The following is a 22,009-nucleotide window of genomic DNA, read 5'->3' as shown; positions in this document are numbered from 1 at the left end:
ACAGGGATCTCGGGTTGGTCCTGTGATGACAGTGTCCTGTCAGATCTCAGTCACACAGGGATCTCGGGTTGGTCCTGTGATGACAGTGTCCTGTCAGATCTCAGTCACACAGGGACCTCGGGTTGGTTCTGTGATGACAGTGTCCTGTCAGATCTCAGTCACACAGGGATCTCGGGTTGGTCCTGTGATGACAGTGTCCTGTCAGATCTCAGTCACACAGGGATCTCGGGTTGGTCCTGTGATGACAGTGTCCTGTCAGATCTCAGTCACACAGGGACCTCGGGTTGGTCCTGTGATGACAGTGTCCTGTCAGATCTCAGTCACACGGGGACCTCAGGTGACTCAAGCGATGGCAGTATGCTCTCAGATCTCACTCACACAGGGACCTCAGGTGAGTCCTGTGATGACAGTGTCCTGTCAGATCTCACTCACACAGGGACCTCGGGTGTGTCCTGCGATGACAGTGTCCTGTCAGATCTCAGTCACACGGGGACCTCAGGTGACTCAAGCGATGGCAGTATGCTCTCAGATCTCAGTCACACAGGGACCTCAGGTGACTCAAGCGATGGCAGTATGCTCTCAGATCTCAGTCAGACGGGGACCTCAGGTGACTCAAGCGATGGCAGTGTCCTGTCAGATCTGAGTCACACAGGGACCTCGGGTGGGTCCTGTGATGACAGTGTCCTGTCAGATCTCAGTCACACGGGGACCTCAGGTGACTCAAGCGATGGCAGTGTCCTGTCAGATCTCAGTCACACAGGGACCTCGGGTTGGTCCTGTGATGACAGTGTCCTGTCAGATCTCAGTCACACAGGGATCTCGGGTTGGTCCTGTGATGACAGTGTCCTGTCAGATCTCAGTCACACAGGGATCTCGGGTTGGTCCTGTGATGACAGTGTCCTGTCAGATCTCACTCACACAGGGATCTCGGGTTGGTCCTGTGATGACAGTGTCCTGTCAGATCTCACTCACACAGGGATCTCGGGTTGGTCCTGTGATGACAGTGTCCTGTCAGATCTCAGTCACACAGGGATCTCGGGTTGGTCCTGTGATGACAGTGTCCTGTCAGATCTCAGTCACACAGGGATCTCGGGTTGGTCCTGTGATGACAGTGTCCTGTCAGATCTCAGTCACACAGGGACCTCGGGTTGGTTCTGTGATGACAGTGTCCTGTCAGATCTCAGTCACACAGGGATCTCGGGTTGGTCCTGTGATGACAGTGTCCTGTCAGATCTCAGTCACACAGGGATCTCAGGTGTGTCCTGCGATGGCAGTGTCCTGTCAGATCTCAGTCACACAGGGACCTCAGGTGTGTCCTGTGATGTCAGTGCTCTCTCAGAAATCACTAACATGGACCTTTGGTGGGTCCTTGTTAGGCCGCGCGTATAGTGCCCGTGACAGCGATGCAATGCGTGATGTCACCCGTCGCCATTGGCGAAAGTGAAATTTGTATTTTGTTTTGCGCGCTGTCGCGGGCGACCAGGCCATTGATTGGTTCAGGGGCTGTCACATGAGGCGACAGCCCCTGAAAAATCAAATATTCCCGGCTGCAAAAATCGCGTCGCCACGTTGCCCCGTCGCTTTGTCGCCTACTATAAGCGGGCGACGTCGCATCGCCGGCACTATAAGCGCGGCCTTAGGCTAGGTCCCCAGTGGCTTGCGGTGGCGCGCGCTACAGAGTGCACGCCGCACACAAGGCACAGCCCTCTATGGGGCAGGCCCCAGTCGGCGTGTGTGCGCACAAGCTGCATTGCGCGAACGCCTTGGCCAAAAGACAAGATTTTCGTCTTTTGGTGTGGCGGCTGAGCAATGTCAAAGTTACGGCGGCGGTTCAGCGAATGTGGGTGAACTCGCCATGTGACATCATGGTTGTGCCCCCGGCACTTCCCCCCAGTCGCGAGTGATCTGGAGTCCATCAGATCGCTCGGCTGGAGGTGGAGAACGCCGGGAGGTTCTCCGTCCCACGCAATGGGGCCGTAGCCTAACGCTGCTTATCTCAAGACAGGAAGAGGACCCGCAGGGCTGAGGAAATCATCAACCTGAACCGCGTGACAGGGACTGAATTGAGTATAGTCAATTGACCGTTCAGCGTCCTCTCAGTTCTCACTCGCACAGGGACTTTTGAGCTGAGTGTCCTCTCAGTTCTCACTCACACAGGGGCCTTTGAACTGAGTGTCCTCTCAGTTCTCACACACAGGGACCTTGGGTGGGACCTTGAGCTGAGTGTCCTCTCAGTTCTCACTCACACAGGGACCTTGGGTGGGGCCTTTCATCTGAGTCTCCTCTCAGTTCTCACTCACACAGGTGCCTTTGAGCTGAGTGTCCTATCAGTTCTCACTCACACGGACCTTGAGTGGGACCTTTGACCTGAGTGTCCTCTCAGTTCTCACTCTCACAGGGACTTTAATGTGACCTTTGACCTCAGTGTTCTCTGAGTTCTCACTCACACAGGGATCTTGGGTGGGACCTTTGACTTCTGTGTCCTCTCTGTTCTAACTCACACAGGAACCTTTGAGCTGAGTGTCCTCTCTGTTCTCACTCACACAGGGACCTTTGAGCGGAGTGTCCTCTGTTCTCACTCACACAGGAACCTTTGAGCTGAGTGTCCTCTCAGTTCTCACTCACACAGGGACCTTTGAGCTGAGTGTCCTCTGTTCTCCCTCACACAGGGACCTTTGAGCGGAGTGTCCTCTGTTCTCCCTCACACAGGGACCTTTGAGCTGAGAGTTCTCTCTGTTCTCACTCACACAGGGACCTTGGACCTGAGTGTCCTCTCTGTTCTCACTCACACAGGAACCTTTGAGCTGAGTGTCCTCTCAGTTCTCACTCACACAGGGACCTTTGAGCGGAGTGTCCACTCTGTTCTCACTCACACAGGGACCTTTGTGCTGAGTGTCCTCTCAGTTCTCACTCACACAGGGACCTTTGAGCTGAGTGTCCTCTCTGTTCTCACTCACACAGGGACCTTTGAGCTGAGTGTCCTCTCAGTTCTCACTCACACAGGGACCTTTGAGCTGAGTGTCCTCTCAGTTCTCACTCACACAGGGACCTTTGAGCTGAGTGTCCTCTCAGTTCTCACTCACACAGGGACCTTTGAGCTGAGTGTCCTCTCTGTTCTCACTCACACAGGGACCTTTGAGCTGAGTGTCCTCTCAGTTCTCACTCACACAGGGACCTTTGAGCTGAGTGTCCTCTCAGTTCTCACTCACACAGGGACCTTTGAGCTGAGTGTCCTCTCAGTTCTCACTCACACAGGGACCTTTGAGCTGAGTGTCCTCTCAGTTCTCACTCACACAGGGACCTTTGAGCTGAGTGTCCTCTCTGTTCTCACTCACACAGGGACCTTTGAGCTGAGTGTCCTCTCAGTTCTCACTCACACAGGGACCTTTGAGCTGAGTGTCCTCTCTGTTCTCACTCACATAGGGACCTTTGAGCAGAGTGTCCTCTCAGTTCTCACTCACACAGGGACCTTTGAGCTGAGTGTCCTCTCAGTTCTCACTCACACAGGGACCTTTGAGCTGAGTTTCCTCTCAGTTCTCACTCACACAGGGACCTTTGAGCTGAGTGTCCTCTCAGTTCTCACTCACACAGGGACCTTTGAGCTGAGTGTCCTCTCAGTTCTCACTCACACTGGGAATGGGGCTAACAAATGGGAATGGGAACTTACTGGGCAGGATTGGGTATGCATGTTATGAATAGGACCTTTAACCCTATAAAGATGCCTGCAGCGCACTCCTAGTCAGATTCATCTCAGCTTTACCAAGATACGTCCAAGTTACAGCGTCAGCGGTTCCGGATTGTGAGGGATTAACTACATCAAATAAACAAAAGAGATACCGGCGCCTAATGAGTCCAAAAATAATGGAATCCTGGATGTCCAGTAGAAATAGTTCCAGTCCCAAGGAAATTAACAGTCTCTGTATCTTGGGGTATTCAGATAGGACTTGATGCAGTGGAAGTGGAACATGCAATGAAAAAAGAAATATTTAGTGCAACACAGTTTAACAATTTATACAGACATAATTGCAACTGGCTGGCATACAAAGACAAAACGAACAGACACAACTAGACAAACAACACTTAAGCAAAGCTAATGATAAAAGTTAATTTATTAAACTAGAAGATAATAAGGACAATTGGCTGACAGACCGCTCCGGTGGGTTAAAACCTAGATAACACTCACAGGACGGCTGCTGTTAAATCGCATAGTACCAATGGGGGCTGGTGACCGCGTGTGGGGGATCCGCTGGGTGCCTCAGAAGCCTTGTATTCCTTCTGCGTTGACGCAGAAATGTCACTGAAATGTACCCAGGATGTACCCAGCATGTACCCAGGATGTATGTATGTATGTATGTATGTATGTATATCTTTATTTGTATAGCGCCATAAAATGTACATAGCGCTTCACAGTAGTAATACATGTCATATAAATAACAAATATAAATAACAGATCATGGGAATAAGTGCTTAAGACATACTGTAAAAGTAACATTAAGGAAGGAGTCCCTGCTCCGAGGAGCTTACAATCTAATTGGTAGGTAGGGAGAACGTACAGAGACAGTAGGACGAAATACTAGTAAGTGCGTCTGCAGGGGGCCAAGCATTATCCAGTGCTACTCATATGCTTCTTTAAGCAGATGTGTCTTAAGGTGGGTCTTAAAGGTGGATAGCGAGGGGGCTAGTCGGGTATTGAGGGGAAGGGCATTCCAGAGGTGTGGGGCAGAAAGTGAGAAAGGTTTAAGGCGGGAGAGAGCTTTAGATACAAAGGGGGTAGAAAGAAGACATCCTTGAGAAGAACGCAAGAGTCGTGATGGTGCATAGCGAGAAATTAGGGCAGAGATGTAATGAGGGGCAGAAGAATGTAAAGCTTTAAAAGTGAGGAGAAGAATGGAGTGTGAGATACGCGATTTAATCGGAAGCCAGGAGAGGGATTTCAGCAGGGGAGACGCTGAGACAGATTTAGGAAAGAGTAGAGTGATTCTGGCAGCAGTGTTTAGGATAGATTGTAGGGGAGACAGGTGAGAGGTAGGAAGGCCGGACAGCAGGAGGTTGCAGTAATCGAGACGTGAGAGAATGAGGGCCTGAGTCAGAGTTTTGGCAGTTGAGTAACAGAGGAAAGGGCGTATCTTTGTGATATTGCGGAGGAAAAAGCGACAAGTTTTAGAAACGTTTTGAATATGAGAGGAGAATGAGAGAGAGGAATCAAGTGTGACCCCTAGGCAGCGTGCTTGGGCTACTGGGTGAATGATCGTATTTCCAATAGCAATGTGGAAGGATGTAGTAGGGCCAGGTTTGGGAGGTAGTATAAGGAGCTCTGTTTTTGCCATGTTAAGTTTCAGTCGGCGGATGGCCATCCAGGATGATATTCCAGAGAGGCATTCAGAAACTTTGGTCTGTATAGCAGGTGTAAGGTCAGGGGTTGAAAGGTAAATTTGTGTGTCGTCAGCATAGAGGTGATATTTAAACCCAAAAGATGTGATTAGGTCACCTAGAGAGAGTGTGTAGAGAGAAAAGAGAAGGGGTCCCAGGACAGAGCCCTGGGGTACCCCCACAGAGAGATCAATAGAGGAGGAGGAGGTGTTAGCAAAAGAGACACTGAAGGTACGATGGGAGAGGTAAGAGGAGATCCAGGATAAAGCTTTGTTCCGAATACCAAGAGTATGGAGAATTTGAAGGAGAAGAGGGTGGTCCACGGTGTCGAATGCTGCAGAGAGGTCGAGTAATATGAGCAGAGTGTAATGACCTCTGTCTTTGGCAGCGTGGAGGTCGTCAGTTATTTTAGTGAGGGCTGTTTCAGTAGAGTGAGCAGTGCGGAAGCCAGATTGTAGAGGGTCTAGTACAGAATAGGTGTTGAGAAAGTGTAGCAATCGAGAGAATACAAGACGTTCAAGGAGTTTGGAGGCAAAGGGCAGGAGGGAGACAGGTCGATAGTTAGAAGGACAGGTAGGGTCAAGCTTGCTGTTTTTGAGTAATGGTATAACGGTTGCATGCTTGAAGGATGAAGGAAAGGTACCAGAGTAGAGGGAAGAGTTAAAGATCTGTGTGAGCATAGGGATTATAGAAGGAGCAAGAGGTTTTAGGAGATGGGAGGGAATGGGATCAAGAGGGCAAGTGGTAGAGGGAGAAGAGGAGATCAGCAGTGATACATCCTCCTCCGAGATAGCAGAAAAAGAGTCAAGAAAGACAGGAGGAGAGTTGGGAAGCATTGTGGGATGGGAGGAGGCAACAGATGGGATGTTCTGCCGTATGGACTCCACCTTTTTCTTAAAAAAGTCCAGCATGTACCCAGGATGTACCTGGCTAGTTTAAGGCAAGTTTTAGAATACTCGTTGGCCCGTCTGTAGCATGCTCTCTAAAAGAAGATCTATCTTTGCGAACATAGAGTTGTCATGGATATCGACACTTAACCCATTCAGCATGCGGGCGAACGAGCTGGATATTGTGCAAGGAGTACTGTAGACATCTGAGTGGATGGGTGCTGGAGCGGATGAGATAGGGGTTCCCGGGAGAACAGCATCGTCGAAGAGTGCAGGAGAAGGTGACCTGGGGGTTCCCGGGAGAGCAGCGTCATCGAAGAGTGCAGGAGAAGGTGATCTGGGGGTTCCCGGGAGAGCAGCGTCGTCAAAGAGTGCAGGAGAAGGTGACCTGGGGGTTCCCGGGAGAGCAGTGTCATCGAAGAGTGCAGGAGAAGGTAACCTGGGGGTTCCCGGGAGAGCAGCGTCATCGAAGAGTGCAGGAGAAGGTAACCTGGGGGTTCCCGGGAGAGCAGTATCGTTGAAGAGTGCAGGAGAAGGTAACCTGGGGGTTCCCGGGAGAGCAGCGTCATCGAAGAGTGCAGAAGAAGGTAACCTGGGGGTTCCCGGGAGAGCAGTATCGTTGAAGAGTGCAGGAGAAGGTGACCTGGGGGTTCCCGGGACAGCAGCGTCGTGGATGGGTAGCTTCCATTTGTTTTGCGTTCTTTCTACATCAGCGAATTTCTTCTTGACATAATAAGGCCCAGGCTTCTTAGCCTTTGGAGTCGTCAAAAGGTTTTCTTTATTATCCTTGGCCTTTCGCTTTGGCTTTGGCCTGGAAAAGGCTTCAGCCTTTCGCTTTTTAGCATGGCAGAAGAAAGCAGATTTTTGCGTCCGTAGAATCGGGGTTGATCCATGGAAGCAGATGGCACAATGCAGTATCTGGACAAGGGCAAGTTCAGATACAGATCAGCGAGTGGTAGACTATGCAATTTGTGTCACCTTTTATACACTGTGCCCCTGTTAGTTTTTTTGTCACGTGCATAGCCACGAGGTGCAGGTGTTAAAAGTGGGCGTACTGTAATGACACTCATTAAAGTATAAATACACCATCCATTTTGTTGGTTCACTGCACATTGAATACACATCGACTGCACATCGAATATACATTCTTGTGCTTGTATTTCTTTCTAAACGCAGCGATGCCTGTTAAAAAGATTTCTAAGGATCTCAGCATGAGAATAAAGGATATGTATGTAACAGTCAGACCCCCCCCAATCTCATATGGGCCCCTATCTGAAGAATCTGCCCCCAGTTACATGTCGTGTTATGTGGTGCACCTGCTGGCTCAAAGGACTCCTGTGTCTCCCGCTGGTTGGTGTTGGGGATTTCACCAAGACTGGCTCATGAGGTAGTGCTGAGTTCTACTCACAGTTGGTACAGCGCCTCCATCCCTTCCAGATCCCCATGATAGCAGGGAGGAGTCTCTGGAAGAGAACTCCTGGGTGCATCTTCTTACTGATTAACTCCAGTCTCAGGCAAGAAGGGTCTTTGAATCAGTGGCATCTTTATTATCACCATACATGGCAGACTGCCCATCATAGCAGCCGGTACTCAGCAGCACATCATCATAGCTGCTCCCTCAAAGGAAGTTTCTTCCTGACTCTTTAATATAGCCAGGAATATATCTCTGCCACCTCTCCCCTAAGGGAGGGCCACCATCTGTGCCAGAGCCCTGGACACAGTGTGGGGTCAGCTTGTCACTCTGCCACTTGACACTTGAGCTGCACAGCCTCACAGCTCTTGCACCAGACACTTGTACTGTCTGGATCTCATCTGACACACTAACTTTAGGAAGTGATGCGTAGTATATAGGTTCCAGAAGACCCACCCCTGTGTCACTAACAGTGGACACAGAGCATGCTGTCACTTCCTTTGCTACATAGTACACCTCACAGGGGGTTGAGGCCAATCCTCATGATAACTTCTGGCAACCTGCCCTCTTAACAGGGATTACTGCACAGAAGGAGAGAGATATGTAACACCAAAATTACACAGGGCTACATGTACAAGAGAGGACACCGAATGTCAGAGATTCAATGCTGGTTAAGTACTTCAGGCCTCGTTGTACCAGCAGCCACCGTGAGCTATCATGCTCACGGTAAGGCCAAAAATGTCAAGCGAACACCAACAGTCACTACCGCAATATACAGTATATACAGTATATACTGTAACATTATAATATAATATTACTGGTACTTTATATGTGTGTGTCATACTGTTTACAGTAAACAGTATACTGTGTACTGCATTGGGGGTTGTGAGCAAGTGAGTCATAATGAGTAATAATAAAGTTAGTGATAATTAAGGAAAGAGGTGCAACTCACTTTGAAATAGATATCCAAAGGAACCGTCTGTCCACACAAGGTTGACCCCCACAGCTAGTAGCCAAATAAGATATAAGTGCGGAGCAGGAAAAAAGACCTTTTGAAGATGCGGGGTAAGGGCCACTTACATAGTTACATAGTTACATAGTTACATAGTAGATGAGGTTGAAAAAAAGACTTCCGGCCATCAAGTTCAACCTATGCTAAATTTAGACAACAGATACTTTGGGGCCTATGCAGAGAGCAGCGCTATTTCGAAATTCGCCATTTTTTGGAGAAAATCGCGCAGAAAGCAGCAGAAAATGGCGAGTTCCGAAAAACGCGCCAATTTTTCTTTTCTATTTGTAAAACTCGCCTCGCGGCTGGCGAGAACCTCAATCTCGCCAGTTTTAAAAATATCCTAATGCAGAGAGGCGCGAACGGCATCTAGCGGCTGTTCGCGCCAATAAAATGGCGCGATTGTCTCCGTTTTGCCTCGCCAGAAAAAACTGCCGCTCGCGGCCATTGCAAAGGGAAAAAAAAAGGCGCGAATTTGTTTTAACACATTTCTGAAGCGCGCATCTCGCCAATTTAAACTCGCCACACGCATCCATGTTAAACATAGCAGAATTCGCACTTTTCTGCATATGGAGATTAAAACTCTCCAAAAAAGCTACTTTTTAATAAATTCGCCAATTTTAAAATTCGCTGCTCTCTGCATAGGCCCCTTTATCCTATATCTATACTTACTTATTGATCCAGAGGAAGGCAAACAAAAAACCCCATTAAGGGGTAAGACCCGCTTCCCATGTGGGGCCAGCGGCCGCAGTTGCAGCAGCCCACGGATGGAGCTCACACAGCTCATGAGAGTCCGTCCCCTCTGTGTCTCCTGGTCTTGTGATACCTGAAAGGGTAATGACGCACTTCATGCGCGACCACGATCCAGAAGTAACAAAGAAAAAAATGATCGATATCAGCGCTGCTCCTTGGGATGACAGACGCACCAGGTAGGTAATAAAATCAATTGATTAAATCTACATAAAACAGATACTAGAACATAACAAAAAAGACCTCCTCCTACTTTGAAATAGAATTGGTGTCTTTAAATGAATTGATTATAAAAATGTAAGAATGTAATTATAATAATTGAGGAAACAGGTGCAACATACAATTTTTTCCCCCGAAATAATTGCTAGGAAAAAGGTTCTGTTAAAAACAATAAGCCATTTAACCAGTAAACGTGCTATTACAGCACTGCACGGTAAAGAAAACAAATTGAAAATACTTTACTTACGCGGTAGTGACTGTTGGTGTCCGCTTGACATTTTTGGCCTTACCGTGGGCATGATAGCTCACGGTGGCTGTTGGTACAACGAGGCCTGAAGTACTTAACCAGCATTGAATCTCTGACATTCGGTGTCCTCTCGTGTACATCTCCTGTATTCTCATGCTGAGATCCTTAGAAATCTTTTTAACCGGCATCGCTGCGTTTAGAAACAAATACAAGCACAAGAATGTATATTCGATGTGTAGTCTGTGTATTCAATGTGCAGTGAATCCACAAAATGGATGGGGGGTCCTGCACTAAGCAGTGATAAGTGGGTTTTCTGGGTGCTATACACTAAGCAGTGATAAGTGGGGTTTCTGGGTGCTATGCACAAAGCAGTGATAAGTGGGTTTTCTGGGTGCTATGCACAAAGCAGTGATAAGTGGGTTTTCTGGGTGCTATGCACAAAGCAGTGATACGTGGGTTTTCTGGGTGCTATGCACAAAGCAGTGATAAGTGGGTTTTCTGGGTGCTATGCACAAAGAAGTGATAAGTGGGTTTTCTGGGTGCTATGCACTAAGCAGTGATAAGTGGGTTTTCTGGGTGCTATGCACTAAGCAGTGATAAGTGGGTTTTCTGGGTGCTATGCACAAAGCAGTGATAAGTGCTTTTAAGTGAGATAACTGCCTTTATAGCGTGATACTGCCTGCTGTGAGATTCCCAAAGCAGTGATAGCAGTGCAGTAACCTGCTATAATGGCTACTTAAAAGCACTTATCACTGCTTTGTGAATCTCACAGAAGGCAGTATCACGCTATAATGGCTTTTTATCTCACTTAAAAGCACTTATCGCTGCTTAGTGCATAACCCCCATAAACTTGACTCACCGGGGGGACGTACGGACAGATCACAGCAAAGAATACATGGGGGGGGGGGGGGGAGGGGAGGCAAGTGAAGCAGACCCACAAATCTTTTTTTTTCCTTCAACGATGTGCTTTCGACATCCCTTCCAGCACTAACCCAGAGTCTTCCTCGGTTCTAGGGTCTTCCGCCTCGTTTCTCCTACCTGTCTGACCTAGCGTCCGTCCTTGTAACTGGCTTGTCAAAGGAGAATGCATTTTTATCTATCAAAGCCGGATATTGGTACACTGGCGACACACTTTATTCGAGCTTGGCTAGTCCCACGAATTCGGGTATACCCGGGTGTATTGAGGTTTGTGACTGTTTTCTGCCCGAGTGCATTGAGGTATTTTCCAGGCAGGGATTGAAGCATTTTATTCCCGCTAGCTGCAATACTGCACAGTATATATATATATACTGCATTACAATTCATGAATTTATGCCATCTTGTAGACACGCGAAGCATTGCAGCCTATTAAATCCTAATCATTATCATTTAACAGATCAGCCGCCCGTCAGCCAGGCATGAACCCAGGCTGGGAAGGCAAACGCAACGGGGCTTGTCAGAGGTGAGGAGCGGCGCATTCCAGGTATCTGCCAGGTACATACTGGGTATTTGCTCGAATAAAGTGTGTCGGTGCAGTAGCATCTACCCCCGGGATATCTGAGTTGGCCAACCATGGTGACCAGACTTTGAGGAAGTTTGAGCCGGTGTCGTTGACCAGACTTGTTGGCTGTTACATCCGGCAGACATACCAAATTCTGTTCCTAATCTTAGGGATCACGGGTACTTCGGGTTGCCTCCATAGTGCTGCGAGCTCACACCGTGTGGCCGTTGCAAAATGTGCAACTAATTTATGCTCTGATCTGCTTAGCCCCTGAGTGGGCCTACCAAGTAGGAACAACCAGGGGTCGAAAGGGACTGAGATACCGAGAATACAGAGGCGGCACATTTTATTTGAGTGCGGCTAGCTCCGCAAGCCGGGGGATGCCCCGGCATGCTAGCCGCACTCCCTCGGCGTGCCGCGCGTCATCGACGCGCGGTCACGCGTCATCGGGTGCCTGCGCCCCCTGCACGCGCGTCCAGGGCTCCCCGAGGGAGCCCTGGTGTCCCGCGATGTGGGGGACGGCGGCAGGGGGTTCCGGGGGACCTGGCGGACCCGGCAGCGGGAGGGAGAAAGCCCCGATCGGAGGGCGCTCCTCCGCGGCTTCGGCGCGCGCCAGGTTACTGCTGCGGCCGAGAACGGGCAAATGCTCAAATAAACTCGGCCGCAGCAGTACTCTGTAGCCAATTCCTTATTTCCTCCCAAATCGGGGCCACCCTGGTGCAGCTCAACAGCATATGCAACAAGTCTGCCTGCTCCCCGCATTGTTTGGGACACAAGGGGGGGTAACCTTTGACAAACTTAGCCAATCATTTTGGGGTCAGATACCACCTCATCAGGACCTTGGATGCATTCTTCCTTAACGTGGTGCAAATAGAGCTCTTGGCCACCACCGAAAAGATGGAGTCCCAGTCTTCGTCCTCTAACATCTCCCCTAGGTTGGATTCCCACCGCCTCTGGAAGCTGAGTCTGTCATCCCCTTCGTCTGCAGAACACACTACCTCTTTGTATATCCTAGATGTCAGTCCCGCAGTATCTGTTCCTCGAGAACAGACCTGTTCAAAATTTGTTCTTTTAGGTAGTAACGGGAATTTCGTGTAAAATGCTCTAATCTGGAGGTACCTAAAGAATTCAGAATTTGGTATCTCTTTTTCTGATTTAATGTGTTCAAAGGTTTTTATAGTTTTCCTTCCCTCCAGATGTAGTAGTCGAGTGAGGCCTTTGTGTCTCCAGATTGCAAAATCCTTGTCCGACAGGCCCGGAGTGGAATCAGGGTTACCCACAAAAGGGGTCATGAGAGCATGTCTGTTCGTCAGAGCATACCGATATTTGGTGGCCTCCCATACTGCCAGGGAACTGGTTGTAGCAGAAAGCGGCGCATTGGTGTTTTTAAACACCTGTTTTGGAAGCCAAATTAGATCCTGTAGTGCAACGGGGGCACAGCAGTCCCTCTCCAATTCGACCCACCGTCGGAGACTGGGGTGCATGTGCCACTGCACAATTTGAGATAATACGACAGGAAACAAGGTACTGCTAATCCTCTGCAGGGGACTGGGAGTTTTAGGATACTTTTCTTAATTCGTGGTTTCTTATTACCCCAGACAAATTTCACCATAGCGGACTGCAAAAGGAGGATGTCCTCCCTGACCACCTGTGCGGGGATCGCCTGGAACAGGTATAATATTCTAGGGAGGAGATTCATTTTAATGCAATGGATCCTGCCAATCCATGAGATTCCGAATCCTGCCCACGTCCTGAGCTCCTCCTTTAGAGTCCTCATTGGTCTGGGGTAATTTGCTTTATAAAGGGCATTATAATTTTTGGTGATATTAATCCCTAGATATTTAATTTCGGAGGCTTGCCTTTTAAAACTAAAATTTAGTTCTATCAATTTTTCCGTGACCTTAGGCAGGTTGATGCTTAGGGCTTCCGACTTGGCTTGGTTAATTTTACAAACCGAAATCTTATTAAAGTCCCCTAGTAAGTTAAAAACATTCGGCAGAGAGATGAGGGGTTTTGATACAGGGCCACTTTCTGCAGCTGCTTCTGTGTTTGGATCCCTGTTATATCTGGGTTGAGACGAATATGTGCCGCCAGCGGTTCTAGACATAATGCGAATAATAATGGCGACAGGGGGCAACCCTGTCTCGTGCCACTCTTTATCTGGAATTGTTCCGATGGGAAGCCCTAGTGCCGAACCCTCGCCATCGGTCCCACATAAAGAGCCAGAATAGCGCCCAGAATTCTGCCACCAAATCCAAACGCTTCCAGCGCCTCTCTCAGGTAGGGCCAATCAATCCGATCAAATGCCTTCTCGGTGTCCAGACTCAAGACGATGGAGGGGATGTGTTTCCGTTGAACGAAATCAATTAAATCTATTACCCTCTTGGTATTGTCTGCCGTCTGTCTGCCAGAAATAAACTCTACCTGGTCCGGGTGAACCAGTTTTGGCATAAGCCGGCCTAACCTGTTTGCTAGCAATTTAGAAAATATTTTCGTGTCCGAATTTATCAGGGAAATAGGCCTATAACTTTTACAGTCTGCAGGGTCTTTTCCCTCTTTGTGGATGAGGGAGATTGACGCCTGAAGCATCTGGCTCGGTATAGGGGCACCTGCTGGAAACGAGTTAAATAACCTTAATAGATGGGGAGCTAGGAATTTTTGAAATTTTTTGTAGTATAGATTGGAAAAGCCATCTCGGCCTGGGGCCTTAGATGCCTTCAGTGACTTTAGTACCTCTTTTAGTTCCTCTATGGAGAAGTCCTCCAGTAGCGCCTCCCTCTCCTCTCTGCTTAGGCTAGGCAATTTTGCCATCCTCAGGAACGTCTTCAGCTGGGTGTGTGTTGTCTCACAATGGGAGACTTTCTTCCCATCATATAGGGACTCGTAGTAATGTTTAAACTCCTCAACGATTCGTTTAGGGTCAGATGTTAGGTCACCACTTCTCAACCGAATTGCATTAATACGATAATTTCAAATACTATTACGGAGCTTTATGGCAAGTAGGGTATCTGGTTTGTTGGCTTTTTCGTAAAAAGTGCGCTTAGACCAATTTAAGTCCCTTTCCGCTTGAGAGGCCATCAATAAATTTAGTTTTGTTTTGGTATCTAGCCACTCCTTCAGTGTCAATGCTAGTTTGTTACTTTTGTGAAGAGTAGACAGTTCAGCCAATTTGGATTGGAGCTTTTTGATCTTTCTGTCTCTATCTCTCTTGCGTTGTGCCGCAATCCCTATAAGTATTCCTCTGATGGTAGCCTTATGGGCCTCCCATAGAGTAGATTGCGTGGGGACACTACCCATATTCTCCTTAAAATATGCCCTGATCTCCTCGCTCACGGTTTGTTCAATCTCCGGGATCCTAAGGAGTAATTCATTGAGTTTCCAATTCGCTCCTGGTCTGTCTAACCTAAAATGGGAGCACAGCAGCTCTATCGGTGCGTGATCTGTCCACGAAATATCGTGGATCCCTGTGTGGTAGATCACTGAAACCAATCTATTCGAGACAAAGAGGTAGTCTATCCTGCTATATCTGTCATGTGGGTGGGAGTAGAAGGTATAACCTCTCTCACTCTGGTGTTGTTCCCGCCAGATGTCTATAAGTCCATTGTCTCTAAGACCCTTGGACCAAGCCATTCTGATCTTGGATTGTGACTTTTTTCCTGGTTTGCATCTGTCATACTCCGGGTCCAATGTTTGATTAAAGTCTCCCCCTAGAATAATGCATCCCTTGGCCACTTTATTAAGACCGAGAAAAACCTGCTCAGGTAGTTTCCCGTTTGTTCCCCTGGGGCATATATATTTGCAAGTGTAACTGTTTGGCCCTGTATGTCACCCACTAGGATGAGATATCGTCCGTCCCCATCTTTTTTTGTAAGTTCCACTTGTAGTGGTAATCTGTTGTTTATTAATGTCGCTACCCCTCCCTTCTTAACTGGGGCTGACGAAGCATACCAATTCCGGTATTTACTATCCAGATATTTTGGGGAATTGGCCTGTGAGAAATGTGTTTCCTGTAAAAATATTATGTCGGGGTCTGTCCATCTGTAGTCTGTCATAGCTAGTCTTCGGCTCTGAGGACTATTAAAACCCTTCATGTTATGTGACATGATGATGATATCCTTACCCATCAATACCTGGTTTTAGACCTGCATCTCCGAAGACGACCTGGGTAGAGGCCTCATATGGCTGATCTTCTTCCTGTGCTCCATCAAGGGGCCAAGTACGTGAGTCCTTCTGCTGCCAGGGTAAGGGATGGGGGTGGAAATATAAGGGGAACATTGAGACATAGACAAAGACAACAAATACAACTGAAGAACATAGTGTGGGCTGAGAGGGCCTAGCCCCAGCTGGATGGTCCATCGAAATGAGAGCGCGTGGCCCTTCCATCCCCCGCCACAGTCCGCCTCGACCGATCCTCTGAGGGCTTTCATGGGCCACCAGTAACCAAGTCCCCTGGTGCCCAAGTGGAGACGCATGCAGACTCTGGAGCAAATCCCCAGCCCGCGTGTGTCCACCTAAATAACTTTTTCGTAATTACCCACCCCTAACCCCTCTTATTATTTTTAGGTCCTGCCTAGATAACTCCTCACCCTACCAGTTCTGTTTAATCCTTTGTCCTACACTACTACTCCTGCCTTTTCAAGCCCCTGTGGTGTTACTATTTGTATCCTGTGACCCCTTTCTGACCGCAGGTTCGTGTCCTATCCTGAGCCCTACACTATGCCCTCGTTTCCCATTCTCAATATGTTACCTTTAGAGCCTTTCCCGTCCCTTTGCTATATCTTGTTACGCCAGGGATTCCCTGGTCTAATTATCTGCCTGCTATCTCTTCTTTGATCCCTCCAGTTTATTAGTCCTTAATGTATCTAGCACCCTGTGTCCACTCTGACTCTCTGCCTTTTCCGTAAGCTGCCTCTAGCACCTTCTCCTCTATTCCTAATAGCCTTGGGTAGCTTTCCTTTGCCTGCCTGAGCTGCTAGTTGGCTCAATCTTTCCTACGTTGCTGGACCATGAATCACATTTTACGCCCCTAGTACCCAGATGCTCCTCTCGGCTTTCCCTTCTCTGGGTCCACGGCCCCCCTCTGCCTCCCCTCAGCTTTCCCTTTCCACCCGATGCCTTCCCGAGCTTTATGCTCTCACTGGCCATCCCCTCTTCCGAAAGGCTCTCCCCATGTCTGCATTGGCCCTTTCCAGCTTTGCCGGCTCGTTGTCCGCGCTGCGGATGCTGCATCTAGTACTTCCGGCGTCCTCTTCCGCTCTCGCGATACCTTCTGTATTGTCCCACTTGCGCATTTTCAGCATCGATGGCGTTTCTGCCTCCTCCAAGATGGCGCTGCAGCCACTTCCGCCGTGGTGACGTGGGGCCTCCTTCCGGTTTCCTTAGACTCCGCCTCGGCTCTGCAGTGGAAGGACGTGTTCCCGCTCGCTCTTCCCGTCTTTGCGCCCTCTTTTCCCGTCACGATCTCTCTCCTGCCTGCAGGTCCGTAATGGCGTCCGACTCCTCCATCTCCATCGCGGACATTTTGGATGTCTGCGTTCCACGGAGACCGATCTGGATCTCGGCCTGAAGGCCTTCATCAGGAGAGCTGGTTATTTCATTTTTCAAACCATTATTTTGTTTACAGGTCCGGGGTTCGGATCTGTCTGGGCAGGATGGAGTGCGTTTCAATTGGTGCCTCATAACAGAACTGCAACTTTATAACAAAAACTCTGTAACTTCGGTAACGCTCCAAACACTTTCTTTTGTCCCTCAAGCAGACTTCAGTCCGAGTCTTCCGTCTCTGCCCTGGGGTGGCTTTTAGATGTTCTCTTCCTCTTTTGCCACTCAGGCTCAGGCAGAGCCTCCGTTGGGGTAGTGCCAGTCAGGGCGTTCGTATTCCCTGGTCTTCTCAGGAATTCCTCTCCCTCCTCGAGTTCTTTCATGTTGATAGCTTTCCAATTTTTTATTACAAGAAGGCTGAATGGGAAGGTCCATCTATATCTGATGGACCTGTCCTGTAAGATTCTCGTGATCGGCTGTAGTTTGCACCTCCGTGCCAGGGTAACAGGGGAGAGGTCCTGGAAGACCTGGAGTGTTTTCCCCTCAAAGTCCCATGAGCTCTTCGCCCTCGTGGCCTGGAACAAAGCCTCTCTGGTGTGGTAGTAATGCAGCTTCAGGATTACATCCCGGGGCTGTTCTGTATCCAGCGGTCGGCTGCGCAGGGCTCTGTGGCAGCGGTCCATGATCAACTCTGTGGGTGGTTTCTCTGGTAATAGCTCCGTGAACCAGCGGGTGACAAAGTCTTCGATGTCTGTTACTGCTTCAGGCAGTCCCCGCACCCTCACATTGTTGCGGCGCTCTCTGTTATCCGCATCCTCCTGCCGCTCTGCCAGCTCCGCTATTTGCGCTTGCAGGTTGCATTGCTTTTTGACTACCTTCTTGGTGGCCTTGGCCGGGGCGACTTCTCTCTCCTCCTGCCACCCAGTACGGTCACCGATGCCCTGCACCTCTCAGCGCAGCTCCGGTATTTCGGCCTGGAACGGAGTCTTCAGGTCCATATAGGTAAAGTCGCATCTTCGTACCGGTAACTGTTCGGGGCCGTCTGTGGTGTCTTTGTCCTGCTCCCTCTCCGTGTCGGAGTCTCTGTTTGAACCCCGCGCCATTGCAGGGTCTGTTTGCCGCGTGCGGTACTTGGCAAAATATGTTTTCAAGTCTTCCCCGTTCTTCTTTTTTGAACCCGCCGGGGCCTTCACGGATCACACGGACACCGTTAGGGTAAGTTTTTTATTTGTCTGAGGGGTTATGTCGGGCAATTTTGGTGCTTTTGCTGCTGTGGGGGACGGAGCTCTTAGGCTAGGCAGCCATTCACTTCGTAGCCGCGCATGCGCCTCCCAGTACGCCCACTTTTAACACCTGCACCTCGTGGCCATGCACGCGACAAAAAAACTAACGGGCACAGTGCATAAAACTCGACACAAATTGCATAGCCCACCACTCGATGATCTTTATCTGAACTTGCCCTTGTCCAGATACTGCATTATGCCATCTGCTTCCATGGATCAACCCCGATTCTGCGGACGCAGGAATCTGCTTTCTTCTGCCGTGCCGAAAAAGTGAAAGGATCCTCTCAGATCTCAGTCACACAGGGATCTCAGGTGAGTCCTGTGATGTCAGTGTCCTCTCAGATCTCACTCACATGGGGACCTCAGGTGAGTCCTGTGATGTCAGTGTCCTCTCAGATCTCACTCACACGGGGATCTCAGGTGAGTCCTGTGATGTCAGTGTCCTCTCAGATCTCACTCACACGGGGACCTCAGGTGAGTCCTGCGATGGCAGTGTCCTGTCAGATCTCAGTCACACAGGGACCTCAGGTGAGTCTTGCGATGGCAGTGTCCTGTCAGATCTCACTCACACAGGAACCTCAGGTGTGTCCTGCGATGGCAGTGTCCTGTCAGATCTCACTCACACAGGGATCTCAGGTGGGTCCTGCGATGGCAGTGTCCTGACAGATCTCAGTCACACAGGGACCTCGGGTGGGTCCTGCGATGGCAGTGTCCTGACAGATCTCAGTCACACAGGAACCTCAGGTGGGTCCTGCGATGGCAGTGTCCTGACAGATCTCAGTCACACAGGGACCTCGGGTGGGTCCTGCGATGGCAGTGTCCTGACAGATCTCAGTCACACAGGGACCTCAGGTGACTCAAGCGATGGCAGTATGCTCTCAGATCTCAGTCACACAGGGACCTCAGGTGAGTCCTGTGATGGCAGTGTCCTGACAGATCTCAGTCACACAGGGACCTCGGGTGGGTCCTGTGATGACAGTGTCCTGTCAGATCTCAGTCCCACGGGGACCTCAGGTGACTCAAGCGATGGCAGTATGCTCTCAGATCTCAGTCACACAGGGACCTCAGGTGAGTCCTGTGATGACAGTGTCCTGTCAGATCTCACTCACACAGGAACCTCAGGTGTATCCTGCGATGACAGTGTCCTGTCAGATCTCAGTCACACAGGGACCTCAGGTGAGTCCTGCGATGGCATTGTCCTGTCAGATCTCAGTCACACAGGGACCTCAGGTGAGTCCTGCGATGGCAGTGTCCTGTCAGATCTCAGTCACACAGGGACCTCAGGTGTGTCCTGCGATGGCAGTGTCCTGTCAGATCTCACTCACACAGGGACCTCATGTGAGTCCTGTGATGGCAGTGTCCTGACAGATCTCAGTCACACAGGGACCTCAGGTGAGTCCTGCGATGGCAGTGTCCTGTCAGATCTCAGTCACACAGGGACCTCGGGTGACTCAAGCGATGGCAGTATGCTCTCAGATCTCAGTCACACAGGGACCTCGGGAGGGTCCTGTGATGACAGTGTCCTGTCAGATCTCAGTCCCACGGGGACCTCAGGTGACTCAAGCGATGGCAGTATGCTCTCAGATCTCAGTCACACAGGGACCTCAGGTGAGTCCTGTGATGACAGTGTCCTGTCAGATCTCACTCACACAGGAACCTCAGGTGTATCCTGCGATGACAGTGTCCTGTCAGATCTCAGTCACACAGGGACCTCAGGTGAGTCCTGCAATGGCATTGTCCTGTCAGATCTCAGTCACACAGGGACCTCAGGTGAGTCCTGCGATGGCAGTGTCCTGTCAGATCTCAGTCACACAGGGACCTCAGGTGTGTCCTGCGATGGCAGTGTCCTGTCAGATCTCACTCACACAGGGACCTCATGTGAGTCCTGTGATGGCAGTGTCCTGACAGATCTCAGTCACACAGGGACCTCAGGTGAGTCCTGCGATGGCAGTGTCCTGTCAGATCTCAGTCACACAGGGACCTCGGGTGACTCAAGCGATGGCAGTATGCTCTCAGATCTCAGTCACACAGGGACCTCAGGTGAGTCCTGTGATGACAGTGTCCTGTCAGATCTCACTCACACAGGGACCTCGGGTGTGTCCTGCGATGACATTGTCCTGTCAGATCTCAGTCACACGGGGACCTCAGGTGACTCAAGCGATGGCAGTGTGCTCTCAGATCTCAGTCACACGGGGACCTCAGGTGACTCAAGCGATGGCAGTATGCTCTCAGATCTCAGTCACACAGGGACCTCGGGTTGGTCCTGTGATGACAGTGTCCTGTCAGATCTCAGTCACACAGGGATCTCGGGTTGGTCCTGTGATGACAGTGTCCTGTCAGATCTCAGTCACACAGGGATCTCGGGTTGGTCCTGTGATGACAGTGTCCTGTCAGATCTCAGTCACACAGGGATCTCGGGTTGGTCCTGTGATGACAGTGTCCTGTCAGATCTCAGTCACACGGGGACCTCAGGTGAGTCCTGCGATGGCAGTGTCCTGTCAGATCTCACTCACACAGGGATCTCGGGTTGGTCCTGTGATGGCAGTGTCCTGTCAGATCTCAGTCACACAGGGATCTCAGGTGTGTCCTGTGATGTCAGTGTCCTGTCAGATCTCACTCACACAGGGACCTCGGGTTGGTCCTGTGATGTCAGTGTCCTGTCAGATCTCAGTCACACAGGGACCTCAGGTGTGTCCTGCGATGACAGTGTCCTGTCAGATCTCACTCACACAGGGATCTCGGGTTGGTCCTGTGATGACAGTGTCCTGTCAGATCTCAGTCACACCGGGACCTCAGGTGTGTCCTGCGATGGCAGTGTCCTGTCAGATCTCAGTCACACAGGGACCTCGGGTTGGTCCTGTGATGTCAGTGTCCTGTCAGATCTCAGTCACACAGGGACCTCGGGTTGGTCCTGTGATGTCAGTGTCCTGTCAGATCTCAGTCACACAGGGATCTCGGGTTGGTCCTGTGATGTCAGTGTCCTGTCAGATCTCACTCACACAGGGATCTCGGGTTGGTCCTGTGATGGCAGTGTCCTGTCAGATCTCACTCACACAGGGATCTCGGGTTGGTCCTGTGATGGCAGTGTCCTGTCAGATCTCACTCACACAGGGATCTCGGGTTGGTCCTGTGATGGCAGTGTCCTGTCAGATCTCAGTCACACAGGGACCTCGGGTTTGTCCTGTGATGACAGTGTCCTGTCAGATCTCAGTCACACAGGGACCTCGGGTTTGTCCTGTGATGACAGTGTCCTGTCAGATCTCAGTCACACAGGGACCTCGGGTGAGTCCTGTGATGACAGTGTCCTGTCAGATCTCAATCACACAAGGACCTCAGGTGACTCTAGCGATGACAGTGTCCTGTCAGATCTCACTCACACAGGGATCTCGGGTTGGTCCTGTGATGTCAGTGTCCTGTCAGATCTCACTCACACAGGGATCTCGGGTTGGTCCTGTGATGGCAGTGTCCTGTCAGATCTCACTCACACAGGGATCTCGGGTTGGTCCTGTGATGGCAGTGTCCTGTCAGATCTCACTCACACAGGGATCTCGGGTTGGTCCTGTGATGACAGTGTCCTGTCAGATCTCAGTCACACAGGGACCTCGGGTTTGTCCTGTGATGACAGTGTCCTGTCAGATCTCAGTCACACAGGGACCTCGGGTGAGTCCTGTGATGACAGTGTCCTGTCAGATCTCAGTCACACAGGGACCTCATCTGACTCAAGCGATGACAGTGTCCTGTCAGATCTCACTCACACAGGGATCTCGGGTTGGTCCTGTGATGTCAGTGTCCTGTCAGATCTCACTCACACAAGG

The sequence above is a fragment of the Ascaphus truei genome, unplaced genomic scaffold, assembly GCF_040206685.1.
Source record: "Ascaphus truei isolate aAscTru1 unplaced genomic scaffold, aAscTru1.hap1 HAP1_SCAFFOLD_485, whole genome shotgun sequence".
NCBI lineage: Eukaryota > Metazoa > Chordata > Amphibia > Anura > Ascaphidae > Ascaphus > Ascaphus truei.
The sequence above is the reverse complement of the archived record's forward strand: the minus strand, read 5'-3'. Positions refer to the sequence as shown.